Source organism: Trichoplusia ni, chromosome 22, assembly GCF_003590095.1.
Source record: "Trichoplusia ni isolate ovarian cell line Hi5 chromosome 22, tn1, whole genome shotgun sequence".
Lineage (NCBI taxonomy): Eukaryota > Metazoa > Arthropoda > Insecta > Lepidoptera > Noctuidae > Trichoplusia > Trichoplusia ni.
The window spans coordinates 676,256-689,689 of record NC_039499.1 but is presented as its reverse complement, the minus strand read 5'-3'; positions in this window follow the sequence as shown (position 1 = coordinate 689,689).

Below are 13,434 nucleotides of genomic sequence, written 5' to 3'. Positions count from 1 at the left end.
GACCGGTTTATTTAGTTATCTGTTTTTTTTTTTTTGGGCTACCCATATACTAGTGTGGCCTTTAAATAGGCTCTAGTATCTATTTAAACATCAGTTAATTTCTAGATAAACATAGATTGAATCTATTCCAGATCATTTTACAAATATACCGTAAGGGATTATTTCAAGTGAACTATGAACTTCACCGATCATCCCATAATCTGAAACTCGACTCCAAAACTGATTGGTTTCGCATCTGTTTTTAGAACAACTTGGAACAGTCAGTACAGTGTTAGCAAAGCCACAAGCGTGCCTTCCATTAGTGATCGCTTCCTGACTGAAATTCCGAGGTTAGCTGTAACTCTAGTTTCCCGAATGTGGTACGAAAGCTTCTCGTGTATTTGAGGCAAGATAAACTATTGTAGATAATAGAAAACAGATATCCTTATAATATAGACGTGAAAGTTTGTAAGTATGGGTGAATGTTGGTAATTTTTAACGTAAAAACCACTAAATGGATAAATCTTACTGAGAATGCCGTATACGATTGTTAGTATAGATGCAACAGAAATCATCATCTCGTGAAAATCATCTATCATCATAAGATAGAGAATGCCTATGCCTAGATTGTAGACGGACGAAAAACAACGGATCGCTAGTAATATTGTTCTGTTTTTAGCATTTACATGAGAACCCCTAAAACTATAATATAATATATCTATATTTCACAACAACAACATTATTACATAATTTAATAGAAAAGTAACCATCAACAACACCCTAATAACCCAACCTCAAATAAATATAAAGCAAACAACAAGTACGTAATATCGTTTTCTAATTTAATGAATTAAATATGTCCGCTATCCGAAAGGGTTCCTAATATTGTTAAAATCTAATAACATAGTGGAATGAGGCTTTACCGGAAATTAAGGGATTATGGTAAAAGGATACATGGCCAATATGCAGACGTGTGCGCGTAGATAATGGACATACACTATGACTTTAATAACAAGTTTAAATTAATTTATGTTTTAATACAAGTTCTGACTTTCCTCTATTTTTAACAGTTGAGGGTAAGGGGAAAAAGTTTTAACACTGTGTCCAATATCTGAAATAAACAAAACACCATCTATTTTTAGACTACAATAACAAGATTAAGGATATCGGATATAAGAAGATCGCAGATTGAATATCCAAAATACTTTCTCTATTCTCACCTACACTAAAAGGAACACGTTTTCAAATTCACAGCTTTACCTAAACTTGTTCACGCGGTGAAATGATATGAAAGTCAAACAGTTATCCTTTCATACAATAGATATAAAATCGATTGAATATACCCTGAATATCCAGATATTGATTTAACATGTAGCGGTTTCATTGACCATGCATTAGTTACCTAATTACCAACACGTAGCCCAAGATTCCGATCATCTATCTACTTAATTATGATTAATCGATCTCATATTCTTTCCATACTGTGTGCTCTAATTAGGGAGTAGAGATATAAAGATATAGCCACGTTTTTCGCGATAGTCGGATAGAGATAAGTGTGATCGTATTGCTCTAAGCGCACCTCGGCTCTAAGATCAATACCTCGTGGGCGTGCTGATTGCTACGATTGATCTTTTGTTTGCGAACTTACGAAAGCCGTATTTGAACGAAATAAGACAAAAAGTCACTTTTATATCAACCTTAATGACTAAAGACGATATTAATGTTTGCGAAAATGTTGAGGACAGGGAGTATAGTTTGTCTTAATTAAGTAGTCTATGTTCGTTCATCAAAGACAAAAAGTATAAAATAATATTTGCCAAAATGTTCAGTAAAATTTTTCCCAGACGAAAATGATTAATTGAAAGCGTCTGTCTCCAGACGCCGACCTGATATACCCTGGAGATGTGCATTTAATTAAATGCGACATTTAATTACAGTGACAAAGTTACGACGAAAATATTTGCCGTATTCCCAAAATGTAGCGAGTTCTGGTAATATTTTATTACGCTTATAAATAATGACCGTCTAAGAGTCTGTTTTGCACATTTCCTTATTTTGCTAAGAGGGGCTGTATTTATGTATTTTGGGGCGTCTATAAAATTATAAAACTTATTAAGAAACGGTAGATCCTAATCCAATTTGTTTCAGAAATAATATCGTAAGTAATTACATCTTGGAAATTGACTGAATATTTACTTTGTAAAACGATAATGTAATAAATTAGGTATAAACGTGAGTTATATTTCCTGAAAACGGCGATGGTCGTAAAGTAGTGGATCTCGTGCATGCATTAAATAGCTAGCGTTTACCACACCGGCTGACGTAGGATGATATATCTGCTCAACTTCTGCGGAAACTATGCAAGATTAGTTTGGTCACTATTATATTTAAGTTGTTAGTGTGTGTGTGTTTTAAAAGCACTGCTTTTTTAACTATATCTACTTATAGAGTTATGGGTGAGTAATAAAAGTGAGAGATAATTAATTATTTTTCCTATTTCTTTTCATTGATGCAAATATGCATAAATATTATCGAACAAAAGTCGTATTACGGAGACATAGGTTAAGAATAATAATGACCAAAATACGATGAATACTCATATACAAAGTAACGTGGTTATAATCAACAATCTCAAAACCTAACAAAGGATTATGAGTTTTCAGGAATATAACATGCTACCTTAATTAAAATTCCGTTAATTTAATTAGCTAACACTTACAAAGAAAAGCTTATCGATTACGTGCTTGACATGCGTCGTAAAACAATTAAAATGTAATCCAACCTTTCTGCCGGCGGTAAAATTATACAGCTTTTAATTACATGTAAAGACGAAACAAGTCTAAATTAAAACGAGAAGTATTTACACTCTGTGGTAACAGGAATGCGGTGTTAGGTTGCTACAACACGAACGAAACGTTGTTTTATGGAAGCCTCTTGTTTCCAAGACCAAAATCTGTATATACGTCGCAAAAATAAAATAAGAACAAGTAAGACTAAAATTCCTATAATAAATACATAAATACACTCTCTAGTGCATGGCTATCACAAATCAGATAATTAAATATACCGATCCATTTAACTTCAGTCGATTATTTCTTTCACAATTTTAACACGAAGTTTATTCGTTGTAAGATATTTAAGGTTATTTTTTAATTCGTACTCGTTACATACGTTACTCATGATGCATGATGCTTAATATTGCATGTTGTGGTTTTCGGTATTTTAAGTATTAAATCCACAAATATTGTTTCTATTTTATTTTAACTCATACATCGTACATCATTTGTTATAGGTCCATAAATAAATAAATCCTCTAACGACATAAATTTATATTTATCATATTAGAAAATGAACGTTTTTCTTCGTAATACTACTTAAATATACCAGTCCAAATAGTCAAGCGTAGTAACTGCCAGCTACATAATATCGCGTAGAACTCCGCACACGTCTCGCGTTCCTCTCGTTTTCGGAGTCAATCAGCTAATGCAGACTATTTACGTGAATGTCGCTGAGCCGAGCGTTTCTCAGAAAGGAGGTTATTGCTAACTGTCATCTCACAACACACCTCATGGAACTTTAGTACAACGTGACCTTATGTAAAGAAAAATCAGTGTAATGTAAGATTTATTGGGAGTTATTATTTCTTCTGTATTAGTAATAAAATTTGATTTGATTGAGCGGAAAATTTGTGAATGTTGCTTGTGGAAATTATGACAAGAAGAAAAATGATGACGATGATGATGGACCTGGATGATAGCCATAAGAGCTCCGCAATGAAACAAGGATTTATATTACGTACATAATTTATTTCTTATAGCAATGAATATTTATCTGTAATGCTTATGATGTCAAAACGACTACTGATAAAATAATTATATATTACAGATTGTTTAAATTATCCAACATAATTTTCCTAGTAATGTCAGTTTCCTGTATATCTTGTCCGCGTTGATTAGATGTGGGTTATTTATAAAATCATGACGGACGTCATTTTACTCCGCAGTTAAGAGTATCAAGTTTAAAGGCTTCCCAATCGTTAATTACACTATAAAGAGGGATTCTGTGAACCTTTTGTGTGAAGTTATGATTACGGAAAAATCCCCAAAATGACAGACCCGTGTTCACGTGTAGACATTATCAAATACGTAAATCTTTTCACCTTTCCATCGACGAAGCGTGCTTCAAAAAACAGGTATTTTTAGCGTTCATAAATAAAAGAATAACCCGTGTTGTTGGTAATTTTCATAATGTATTCTAAGTATTAACCATCACACATCTTTATTGACGCTGATTTTTATTTACATTCTGTTAACGAACGCTATACAAATTCAGCTCAAAAAATATGTACAAAACTTTTATAATCCATTTCGGTGAAACGCTCGTAATCAGTTTATGTTTGAATGTCAGCTCATCAGAATATTTTATTTCGTGTACCGCACTTGTTACACGTTGGGAATAGCTGTGAATTGTATATTGAATCAAATTTTGATTAATGAGGAGCATTAACATTAGTTACATACTTATTTATCATTTTCGCGGTCTTTTCTTCTGTTCTGTGCTAGTCTCATACAAACAAGACCTAAAAAAATTGTTACATCTTCGTCCTCCTTGCTCACGGGCGTTTATTTTGATTCAATGGGCAAGACGACAGTAAGACAGAATCATTAAAATATTGTGTTTCACTGATAAAACATTGTGTATGTATTGTGGAAATTATCTCCATTTTAAAATTTAAGACGAGATTATTTTGCAAAATACTGGCATCCGCCATGCTTTTTAAAACGCCAATCGAAGTGTATTACGTCATCCCTCAGTAAATACTGTCACTGTCACTGTCAAGTTCTTTACATTTTGATCTTTAATGTTTACAAGTTTGCTAAGGGTTGACGTCACAGCAATATAATAGCCGATGACTGCGTTTTGGCGCGAATAAATGAACGTTTCAATAAAATTTAATTTTCGTTTCAATAATTAGTTTTTAAATTACAGCAATATTATATTTTTAGTAGTAGATACTTAAAAATATTTTAATATAAATTTTCAAAAATTGTCATCTTGCCCATTCTGTCAGCTTTCCTACTAACTTCGTATGCCGATTTCCTGGTCTGCTCGATTTTAGCCTTGTTTTAATAAATCGGTATTCCAAATTCTCGAAAATACGTTTAAATAAAAATACCGTATTGTTAAAATGTAATAAAACAAAACAGCGTTGGATATCCATAACAAGTCTGATTTATGTGCAAACTGAAGCCTCCGGAACGATTTTAGATCACATTTCCCAAACGAGGAAAACCGAAATTATGAAACCCGACCGCGTGAAAAGACTGAGGGTTATAAATCGTTTATATAAATCAAGGGTTACGTAGGCATTCGCGTGAGGTAGTCCCAACCGGACGAGATCCAACCGCACATTATATACTACTGCTGCCCGCAATAATACCTAATGGGAGATATGCATCTCACCTCATTGTACCTACCTCTGTGCCCGTTATCAACACTTTTAATTCGTTCCAAACAAATTTACTTAATTACACTCCATCAATTTGCGAGTCTAACAATCGATTGTAAACACGGAAAAACATTTCGAAGATAATGGAGGTTCAAATTTGATCTTTAATAAAAAGTTATTAACATAAAACGATTTTATTTTTAATTCCTTTTTATAGCCATTAGAGTTGATTGAACATTTTTAATTGTGAGTTAAAATATACCAAGTGTTCATTATGAGATGGCTCGTATATGTGTGTAAAGTTCGAAAATTCCCAAGACAAAGACCTAAATGAAGGGAAACTACTTATTAAGACCCAATAAATAATGTGTGGGCAAAGTTTTAAGATACACTGCGAACTACCCATATAAATAAACCCTCGGGCTAATACGTGTCTAACTGTCTGCGGGTGTGAGCTACCATTACCATTAATCTCGAAGTTAGCTTTCAAGACCCGTTCTGGAGCACAGCCCTCTACACGAGCCTCTAAGAATACTCGAACCGGTAAAGTTTGAAGCCTCGCCCATGAGACTGGGCTTCTATAAGAGGAATAATGTTCGCCTCAAACTTACGAGGGGAATCGTTTAAAACAAAAACAATTCTAGCGGTCGAGTCCCAGCGCGCACAGGCGTCGGCCACTTTACAACTGCATTCTGCAACGAAAGTGTTAAAGTGCCACTTAAGTCAACGTCTCCTAGACGAAAGTTTTTCGCCACAGAAATGTTTGTTGCTTTCGGGTGAAATGAAAATTAAAAACCTAAAATATGTATAAGGCAGTGAAGGTTACCTTTTATTTTGTAAACTAAATGAAACAACTGACTAGGTACTAATTTAAACATGTACTCGTTGATAAATTTATACAGAGTAAAATTAATTGTGCAAATGTTTAACGGCCACCTCCGAATGTTCGTTTAGCGAATGTTTGAACAGTCGAATGTAATCGATGGCCTGGTGTTTGCACGCACAAACGGAATTTAGATGATCCGGGCCTATATAAATTGAATTTTCTGGAATTGTTGTTTTCTAACTCGGGGCCGTATGTATATCGAACACAAAACAATGCTTTTGTAAAATATCTCTGGTTCCATTAATAAAGATGCCTGTACAAATATGTAAAAAAGCGAGTTTAAAACTATCAATTTTCCCCGCAGAAGAGTTGCTTATTACAATAAATTAGCTGTAGGTTTGTTCGAAGGCGTGTAAATTTATTTAACGACCAGGAAGCTATAAAGTTGTCAGACGTCCAGATAGCAGTTTGCGATGCGATAAATTAAGTGTTGTGTAAAACTAAAAGCTTGTTGCGACACTACGTCGTAGTTAACGCCAACGGAAACATTTTCAAACTGCTGCATGATGCCTTGGAAGTTTACCTATCCAAAAACAAATTGCAATTTAACTGCACTTTGTTTTATGAGAAAATAATGGAGTGCCCTTCTTCTGCTTTCATAAAACTTGTAATATTTGTCTTTGTCCCGAAGACAATTACACTTGAGAATCTCATAACGAGACGAGCTTTTTTAAAGACCTTTTTTCTTTTACTGTTTGTGAAAATATATAGAAAATGTAGCACACGTTTTCAATAACACAGATTTCCGGGCCATATTTTTGGAAATACTCTCCCTTTACATATTTCGGAGCGAAACTTTTTGGTAGATTTTGGAAGTATGTTAAAAACTTTCATCCTACAAATGAGATTGTAGATAGGCTACTGGCTAGTCTGGCTACTGACAACAGAAACTAATTACTTAGACGCTGAAATTAAATCCCTGCATTTTTCAACTATTACATGAAGCTAAGGTTTTGTCAGCAGCTCGCAAGCTAACACGTACACATTTAGCTTCTGAACAAAGGGGGCGCTGTGTTCCACATCTGTTGTGTTGAGTGCTTACGTACAAGATGTACCGATGAACCTAGCTTTAAACATGTCTTACAAACAACGGCACTGTTTTATAATGTCATATAGTGGACTAGGCGTAAAATATATGATTATTATATTTAGGCACAGTAATAATATAATTATAAATATTCTACGTTTGAGTATTAACATTTTCTACCTGCAGTGTAAATAGTAACATACAGGTAGGTAGGTGTTCACACCATTTACAGAGCTGTTCACATTTTAAACAATTCTAAATTAAAATCTTATCTACATAAAATATTCATTAACATTGACATAAAATACAAATAAAATGTGATTTGAAAACAATAAAGGTAGATATATTTATGCATATACACTGATTGCAAGGTAAATAAATAATGTTATGTTAATAGTATGTTTCGTAATACATAGGTAGTCTTCTTCTATGCAGTATCGGGTACAACTTGAGCAATAGAAAGATCTACTTCCCATTTCAACGGATTCAGCAAAGAAGTTTTTCTAAATATGTCTTGTTTGAGATACCAATCTCTCAAAGAATTGTTGTTGGACTTTAAAAAGAAGGAGATTTTGAATTCTTCTGTATGTTTTTTACGGTATTATACTTGGAACAAAAATGGCTATAATAAATGCAACATAAATAAATATTTATATACCTAACTTTCATATTTATAGTTCTAGTTTCGTGCAAGTAAAAGAAACAAATTTTGAAACAAAAACTTACTTTTAGATTTAAATAAGTGGCGGCAGTTCTTACAAAACTTTGGTATGTCTCAACTAAAAAGTTTTCATAGTTCAGCACTTGTGGAGTCAGTTTTCTAACCTCTGAAAATGTTTGTGGTTTGGGTAAAATTTTACACGAAGTAAATAAGTGAATTTATCTGAAATTCAAATACTTGAATAAGTTGACGTTGATTTTTAATGTTATAGTTAGTTTGGTACAATAATGTGATTTAATTACTGAATTTTAATAGATCTATTACAAAATCAGATTTAATATTTGTAGTTTATCACTTACTGAGCTTGAAAAAATAATATCTACTTTGACACGAAAATTTATTATACTAGAAACGGAAAGGCATTTCTATCTTAATAAAGTTAATCTTTTTAATAATTAGTAAGTAAGAATTGAAGTAAACTATGTGAACTTAATTTTTGGTTCTCAAAATGTCTCAGACATCGAATTCGTCCTCATACATACTCGTATTTTCTTTAAGAAGTATGACTGTATTAGAACAGTACCCGGCAGTGGGAAATCTAAATTCTGGTATTTTATTATTACATACAAATAAACAAAAAATAAACGAACAAATAAACGCCGAGAACTACAACTCCTTCACAATAGATTGACATATGGAAAACTTACTCAAACATTTACCGTACAAGAATTGCGGGCTGCGGCCCACGAGACTATTTCCCTCATTTCTAAATATTAGAACATCAGCTAAACCAAGTGTTTATGTAAGTGAATAAAATCCCTATGGAATGTTATGTCTACCTGAAGGCTTTAGCGCCGTTGCAGACTAGGGATGTTAGATGAAAGTTCAGAGTACGAACATATCTTTATTATATTCTTTACTTTGTTTCCAGCAGATGAAAATTTGTGTGGCAGGAACAATATTTAGGGTTCTTCCGTACCCAAAGAAAAAATGGAACCGTGTTACTATGTTTTGGTGGTTTTTCTGTCAGGCTAGCCTGTATCAGCATTGATAGCTAGAAGGTTTAAATTTTCACAGATTATATTTTTTGTTGCCGCAACAACAGCAGACAAACATAAAAATCGATTTTAAGGATCACAAATTGGATCAGTGACGTACTTTGTTTTCTTTTATCTGCCTTTTACCCGCCTTCTTTCATGACTGGGTTAAAGTTTTCTCAGAGAATATTATTTAACTTCATGCATCGAAACGATTTTGCGAAATTGGATTGAGCATTGCCGAATGCATTTACTTATACATAGTACCTATACATAAAGTTCTTCCATAGGGCAGTAAAGTTATACTTACTGGAGTTCATTGATATTTTCGTGGATATACAGGATATAGAAGATAAAATAAATCCTGAAGTTTTCATAACATCTCTTAACTCGACAACGTGACGCGCGAATTTCTTCAGAGATTCATAAAATAGCAGCCATTTGCATTTCTGCGGTTGTAAAAACTTGAAAACTTTGATGCACTGAATAACTAACTGAAATCGTCAAATTTAGACACCACCCCAATCCATAAACATTAAAAACTTTTTTAACCTCTTACATTTTAGATAGGGTGACCAAATCCACGTTTTAACTCGTCGGAAATATCTGGTATGGAGGCTAATCCAAAATTGTTATCTTATATACTACGGATGATTTGAAAGTACAAAAATAAATAGATGCGACCGAAAAAAATATTTCATTTTATTTTTACATCGTTTTTTTGCTATCTCTAAGTTTTTTTGTACGTTTTTTTTATTTATTTTTACTCTCTCTCTCTTTGAGTATTTATCTGTAAGGACGTTGTTGTATTCGAACCTTGCATGTATAGGGAGAGAAAATAACAACACAAATACAGACGCAATAAACGCTATGACGTTGCGAAATTCCAACACATGTTAGCTTTGAATACAGTTGCTATGAAATTAGTTCTCCAGTGAATGTGTTAATGTTCCCGCAAATCAGTGTGAAGTTAATAACTTTGGACGTGCCGCAAAAGGTAAGTAATTATATAGAGTTGTGCTGTAACTTTACCTGGAGCTATTACAGATGTACTTTATACATTATTAGCTTCACATTTGCAGACAGGATTCATTTTAATGCTGTTATCATGAAAGTGAAGCGTAATGAAATTGAGGAGGGCTTTCTGTAACTTTGCTATTTCAATTTTAGGTTATCCATGTTTATTTTATGAAGTGCTATTGTTAAACTATTGCGATTTGCGCCTATTGGCAAGTTAGTGAATTTTCTTTTCTTTTACTACTCCGTCCCTCATTTTAGGGTTTAATCTTTTTTTCACAAACATTCTTAGTCTCGGGACAAGTGTGGATCACGTAAATGCTTGATCTCGACTCGTTAGGCAATATGAGTTTGGCTTGGTGTCCTATAATACTCGAGTGTCAGAGCAGTCAGGTCAAAGTTAAGTCACCAATATGTTTTGTTGTTTTTGGCAAGGCAAGTTTCTTCTGACTCTTATTGCGCCTTTTTTTAAATTAATACGACATTGTAAGCAGTAAAAAAAATAGTCACAACTTGAATTCACAAGGTACCGTGTGGTAATAAATTATTAAATAAATTCAAAGTTTTACTATAAAATACAACTAAAGATATCTTTCTTTACCTGGTGGCTCGTGGGTGTAATCGTTGCAATCAAAATACTTGCAATATTAAGGATACTCCTCCTTAAAGGCGTGGGCAGAATTTTACGTTTTTTGTCTGTTGCATCTTGTCAAAGGCGAAAGGGCAATCTGCCCGTCTGTCATCAGGCTGTATCTTATGATAGCTATAGAGTTGAAATTTTAATAGATGATGTATATAAAACGAATAAACATAAAGGTCGAAATGAAACTACTTTTACGGATTTTATCGCGGTTTAATTTTAGATTTTAGTTCCCGACGTTTCGAAACCTTTGCCGGTAGAACGAGCAACATCTTCTGTCAAGACGAACGCCATCTCAGTCTGCCCGTGACCATGATACCTGCAAAGGTTTCGAAACGTCGGAAACTAAAATCTAAAATTAAACCGCGATAAAATCCGTAAAAGTAGTTTCATTTCAATGTCTAACATTCGCGTAAACCTAAGAAGCCACTACATAAAGGTCGAGTTAAGCATGGCTTGTTAGCGTTCAAGTATTTATTGGGTTTAATGTCATACTGCTAAAGCACTAAGGAATTGCGTTCTTGCGCCGCGCTGAGTTTCAAAAATTTGAGGATTACATAAAGGCCTATCCTACGCGAGGCCGGAAATCAAACCCATGACACGTCGCGCAAAGTATGTTTGGCGTTGCGGGATCAACGTTCAGTGAATATTTAACTTGTTTTACTTTTTAGTCTATTTATACTAAACCTTCTCTGTATACCCTGAAATACAACTCCTACTTGACCGGTTATTAATATTCATCATAGTCATACATAAATATATATACTCTACGCATTGCTCACCTCCAAAAAATCATCCCTTAACTTAAGGTAATGCTGCATAAGCATATTAACCAAACGTTTACTTAACACTAATTAAGATATTACACTTGAAGCTATCTAGTATCTACCTAATGTATGAATTACACATAATTAGCAGTTTCAGTATCGCTCCATCATGCCTCCGCCCTTGACATGACACGTAATCGATTGATCTCATTAGCATAATATCGTAAATCATGACAGTTCTCAACCCTTCTGCGTAATCGCTGTAAGCCTTATTGTAATGTGTTCTTAATAATTAATTAACTGTAAGTACCTCTATGATAATCTGGCGATTAGTGAGGGGAAATTGCGCGTTAGATTTAGTATCGAGTAGTATATTGGCTGTTATATGCGTAGTTGTCGATATCTAAGTAATAAGCAGTTTTTATCCATGATACATTTTTTAGAAATCTACTAATGGGTATCACGCCTGTATTCTAAATTTAGACATTCTTTCTTCGAATTCTAATTCCTTTTTTTCCTTACAAACAGCTGATCTAAGTAGTTGGCCTGAGCACGAAATTCAAATAATTTACGAGAGTAAAGGAATTCTTCTCTCTACACTGTACTGCGGATTGTATTTAAATTACTTAGTCTTAGAAGTGCTTGGAGGTTAAAGTTGACGACTCCAGCAAAGTGTTGCGGACTCAAAGACTGTACCTTTTTATGACGAACACTATTGCAATTACTTCACTTTTAGTTTACAACTTCACCTGACTTTAATAAGATGGAAAATGCTTTGAGGAAGACAGCTTGTGTTTTTTGTCTCACTTGTATAATTTTCTGAAATACCAGAAAAGCCACAATAAGGCTGCGTTTCCACCAGAGACGTGTGAAGAAAATGTGTTGTGCGACGATGTCCGCTGAGCCGTTTCCACCAGAGCTGTGCTGACCGAGGCGAAGTAAATGAAGCGATTCTATTGGTTCTTCACAAACACATGAATCGCTACACATCCTCAAACATCTCTGGTTTTACGCAGCCTAAAAATTAAGCAAATGTTATGCTAAGTGAAACAGCGCCATCTATTAAACGGTTCAATAAACGAAGTGACTTAGTGTAAGTTATTTGTATGAATTATGAATAGGTGTACCTAATGGGCCACAGAGTAGGCATAACTCTGTATTAATTACAAATCCAGTATGCATATGAAAGGAGGCATACAGGTGAAAGGCGTCCTATAGTGACTTTATGTTATCTAGGCTAAGTGCAGACTCAACGTAAAAGTGACGAGTTAACTCATAGAGAAAATAAGCTGCGTTTTGCTAAAGAACGGCTTAATGAAATATTGTTATCATGAAATACATTTGCTAAAAATTTCCTTCCTTATTTTTGCTCCGCAGTCAGTCAAATAGCAACTAAAAATAATGATCAAGGTGAAGCAATGTTTGCAATTTTGCTAGCAAATATGATTTTCTTCTTTCTGATTCACTTTTTTGGTAAAGTTATAAAAATGACAATTGTCATATATGAATTAGTTATTTAGTTGTTTTATAAAAAAAACATTCGTCTATATATCTATATACAAAACTGCAAAACTTTATAAAACACCACCAAAATGAAAAACTAGGTACATATAATACTAAAAGATAGATCATAGACAATATTGATGGTGTAAAAGATGACATGAACATAAGGATGTCGTCCGTGATGAATGACATTACGTGACAGATTACCGCAATGACAACTGAAATGAGTGCTGAGTATGTGTGCGAAGAGAATTATGTTGTAACATAATATATTATACATACCTATAGATATTTGTATAGCTATGTATGAAGAACTCATCACATTACAGGTAATAAGAATTTCTGTAAGAGAAAACGGCAGCACATAGCCATTTTTTTTATTTATGCATGCATAAAATAAGAAAACTGCTCAAGTGCGAGTTGGACTCACGACACCGACATTTTCCGCCCTCCATTATGATCAACAAA